Below are 4,938 nucleotides of genomic sequence, written 5' to 3'. Positions count from 1 at the left end.
GCATCACCTCTTTCTTCAACTCTGGTGTCTGTTTCTCTGGTTAGGATCCCATATTCCACTATGCTATACTCTCTTGATGTTCCTAAGGGCTTCTATTCCTAGAATGTAAAATTAACTAATCCCAACCTTTTTTATACAACTTATACCTTTACAACGAGTTCTGGTAGTGTAGTGGCTACAAGTCGGACTACTAACCTGAAGGTCAGTGGTTCGAAACTACCTGTGGTTCTGCGGGACAAAGATGAGACTTTCTGCTCCCGTAAAGATTTACAGCCTCAGAAACCCTATAAAGGGTTGCAATGGGATGGAACAGACTTGACAGCACTTAACAACAACAACATACTTTTACAGTTGTGACAATTGCAATTAGTCATGATAATAATTAGTAACTATTTAATCAAAAGAATCTTATCCCTGTCTCCTTTAACCAGACCCATCTTGACAAGATAAACACTATTTAGTGTGGATTCTATCTTCCCCTGCATGCTCTGAATCTAAAATTCCTCTTGAGAACTTGTAAGACAGACACATTTTGCCTTTATAGTATAGGGGCCAAGATTCAGATGCTGAATGAGGACCATTTAACTCAAGCCTTTATTTACCTATTTATTGTTTACAAGCATTTGGAGAGAAAGATTAAGACTTTTATTTTCTTTACACTTGAGGTGCAATCCCTATTGAATACTCTGATCTTTGATCTCCATCAGTAAGTATTTTAAATCTTCTTCACTTTAAGAAAAAAAGGTTGCATTGTCTGCATGTCACTGGTTATTAATGAATCTCCTTCTAATCTTGAAGCCACATTCTTCTTCATATAACCAAGATTATTTGCTCAGTGTACAGATTGAATAAATATTTTGAAACAATATACATCCGGTAAAAATACCTTTCCTGTTTTTAAACCATTAATGTCTCCTGTTTTGTTTGAATGACTACATCTTGGGCTATGTTCAGGTTACCTATGAGAAAAATTAAGTGTTCCAGAATATCATTCTCTGCAATATTGTCCAGAGCTTGTCATGATTCACACATTCAAAAGTTTTTGCATAGTCAATAAAGCATAGGTACACTGTGCTACCTTTTGTAGGTATTTTTATTAATCTTGCTGATAAAGTCATAAAAAGTATAATAATCTCTATTAACATATACTTCTGAGTGAATGCTTGTTAGACAAAAGACGAGCTATTTATAGTTCATTTGTAAAAGTTTAAACTACTTTATTTCTAATGAGGCAAATTCTTCCAAATATTTTATTTTAATAGAAATGGAGAAAATATTGAAGTTGTCTAAGATTTCTTTTTTCTTGGATCTACAATTAATGTATAACCTTAGAAACAGCATTTGAAAAATCAAAATAAGATATTGTACTAAGCATATCCTTTGCAAAAACAAATAACAACAACAAACACTTTAAAATGTTAAAAAAGCACAGATACCACTTTGAGGACTAAGGTGTCCCTGGTATTTTAAATTATCTCATACTCATAAGAAAGTTTGTTGTTGAGTAAAGAATCAAAAAAAGAATTTATGTGTTTGAATTATGGTGTAGACAAAAAATACTGCATATACCATGGACTGCCAGAAAAGGCACACAAGAAACCCTATACAGAGTTGCTATGAACCAGGATGGACACCAAGTCGTAAGTGGGGCTTGGAAGAGGTACAGCCAGAGTGCTGTTTACAAGCAAGTAGTGCAAGATTTTGTCTCATGTATTTTGGATATGTTATAAGGAAAAACAAACATCATGCTCTGCAAACCAGAAGATCAGTGAAAACAGAATGAATTGACAAGGTGAGAGCAACAATGAGCTCTAACGTGGAGAACATTGTGAGTATTGTGCAATGATTTTTTTTTTTCTTTTTAAGTGATTCTGTGGTATAGACATTTTTAAAAGATACAATATGTAAGCTACATAACTTTTTTTCATTGGTATGCCTCTAAGTATATATTGTGATTGGACACTATGGTAGTTCATAGCATCAAAAGAAGCTATGAAATAAATATAGCTTTAAGAAGAGTAAATCTAGAGTGGTCACCATGTACTTGGCAGTAAAAGTATGTATATGTTTTCTTCTCTAAAGTGCTATCATCTTATAAGCCGCTATCAGCATAATTTTAATGCATGTGCCTTTTTTCTGTGGTTCAAGAGACAGAGGTATAGAATCTGATGGAAAAACTTAGTCCATATTTTTTCCAGTTACCTCTCTTTTGGGTAATGGGCAAGAATTAGCCTCTAGAATAAATATTAAAAGTCAAGGAATCATTTCAAATTGTAATGAACAATGATGATATATAAATTTCCTCATCAGTAATATATGAACAATTTATATATTTTCCCCATAAACACTGGTAGTTTGTTAGAATTAGAGTCTTGAATACCTGGGATAATAACAAAGATTAAAATATAGACTTGGTAGCCAAACTTAGTTGTCATTTGCTAGGTGATGCTAAACAATTAATTAAACTCTTATCTTTTGCTTCTTTAACTTAAAATTTAAGTTGAAATTAATAATACTATCATGATGTTTGGTGACAGGTTGTTGCATCATTTAATGAAATATGTACAAAAACCTCACTAAAATAAAGTTATTATTTTCTTAAAAATGCTGAATCCATTACTAAGAAAGAGTTCAGGATTCACATACTGACTCATTGCTTTGTATTTAAAATAGGTAAGCAGTGGTATTCAAATTAGGCAGAAGAAATGTCAGGAAACCACAGGCAATTTCTTGAAATCATTATGATTCCCACAAGTAGATACCTACTATCCCTGTATATAAAATTAAATGTAGTAAAGGTAAATTTCCTCTCTGGCCTTTTTTTTTTTTACCTCTCAACTTTTGGTAAGGGAAGTTATTATTTTTACTGAAGGAATATTTTTTTAAACTAGAAAGTTGTATATGATAATACAGAATATTTTTGTTAACCATAAAATCTAACAAAATAAAAATATGTAGTATAAATAAAGTATAAGCGGCTTTTGCATAATTTTGACCATGTATCTTTGAGCCTTTGCAATTGGAGTATTGCCAAACAGATTATATGAATTTGTACCAATATTTACAATGCAATGTTGTGGTTGTTGTTAAGTGCTGTTGAGTCAGTTCCTCATTCACATGCTGAATTCACATAGTGACCCCGTATAGGGTTTCTGAGGAACAGCTGGTGAGATTGAACCACCAACCTTGCAATTCAAATAGCTTTGCAATCTGGCACATTAACCCTCAGTGCCACACCAGGACTAAGTTTCCCTTAATTTGTTCTCTCCCCACTTAGTCTGAGACAGTTCACATAACACTCAGTTGCCAAAAAAAAAAACCAATCATGGAGACCTAAGGGATATCAACCAAAATATATTAACAAAGACCATTTTATTAATCATCAAATTAAAATTTTCTCTGGTAAAAGGTGAAATGATGGCCTAAAATGTATGTTTATGACTGATAATGTTCTCACGTGCTCTCTCTCATTCTTATGGCAGCTTTTGATCATTTGGCACTATTCTGGAAACTCATATATCATAATTCATTGGAAACCAAAATTTAATTTAGTTTATACTCTTAGATCAAGCAGCCAATGTTGTTGCTGTCTGGTGACATTGAGTCATTTCTGACTCACAATGACCCTATGTACAACACAACAAAACATCATCTGGTAGGAAGCCAACCACACAATTTCTGTTATGCTTGAGCTCATTGCTGCTGCCACTTGGTGATTCCATATAGTTGGGGTTTTCTGTTTTTTACTAACCCTCAATTTACCAAGTAGGATGTCCTTCTCCAGGGACTAGTTCCTCCTGATAATAAGTCCAAAGTATTAAAGACAAAATCTGGTCACCTTTGTTTCTAAGGAGTAGTCTGTTGGCACATCTTCCAACACAGATTTGTTTTCTTCTGGACGTCTATGGTATATTTAAAATTCTCCATTAACATCATAACTCAAATGCATCAATTATTCTACTGCCTTCTTTATTTATTTTCCAAGTTTCACATGCATATGAAGCTACTGAAAAGAGCCTGGCTTGAGTAAGGTGTACTTTAGTCCCCAAGCTGACATCTTTTCTCATCAACAATTCAATGAAATCTTATGCAGTACATGTCTCTAATGTAATTGTTGATACGTGCTGTTGAGTCTGTTCCAACCCATAGTGACCCTGTATATGACTTTTGAGGAGCAACTGGTGAACTTTAACTCCTGACCTTGTGGTTTGAACTGAATTTTCAGTCCAGCACATTAACCCACAGCACCACACCAGGACTCCTAATGCAGTAAGTTCTTGATTTCTTGACTGTTGCTTCCATGACTGTTGATGGTGGACCAAGCAAAAGGAAGTCTTTGACAACTGCAATCTTTTCTCCATTTATCATAATTTTATTTACTAGTCTAGTATTGGCCTTTTTGTCTCTTTACATTGAAGTGTAACCCATATCCAAAGCTGTGGTCTTTTATGTTTATCAGTATTTTCAGAGGCCAATATTTCGTACTACATGCTCTACGTTGTTGTTAAGTGCCATCAAGTCAGTTTCAACTCATAGTGACCCTGTATAGGGTTTCCAAGGAGTAGCTGGTGAGTTTGAACCACTGACCTTGCAGTTCAAACAGCTTTGCAGTCTGATGCATTAACCCACAGTACCACACCAAGACTCCTATATGGTGGTGGTTGTGGTTATGTGCTGTGGAGTCAGTCATGACTCTTAGCGAACCTGAATAGGGTTTCTGAGACTGTAAATCCTTATGGGATCAGAAAGCCCTCATCTTTCTCCCGTGGAACTGCTGGTAGTTTTGAACTGCTGACCTTGAGATTAGTAGCCCAAGTCGTAACCACTATGCTATGAAGACTCCACTATGGTGTACACTTATTACTTTTATATTCAAAGGACTTAGATGAAAGTAAATATAGAACAACATAGAGTAACAATGTGTCAGTGAATTGAAGA

The sequence above is a fragment of the Chrysochloris asiatica genome, unplaced genomic scaffold, assembly GCF_000296735.1.
Source record: "Chrysochloris asiatica unplaced genomic scaffold, ChrAsi1.0 scaffold00619, whole genome shotgun sequence".
NCBI lineage: Eukaryota > Metazoa > Chordata > Mammalia > Afrosoricida > Chrysochloridae > Chrysochloris > Chrysochloris asiatica.
Note: the sequence above shows the minus strand (reverse complement) of the source record.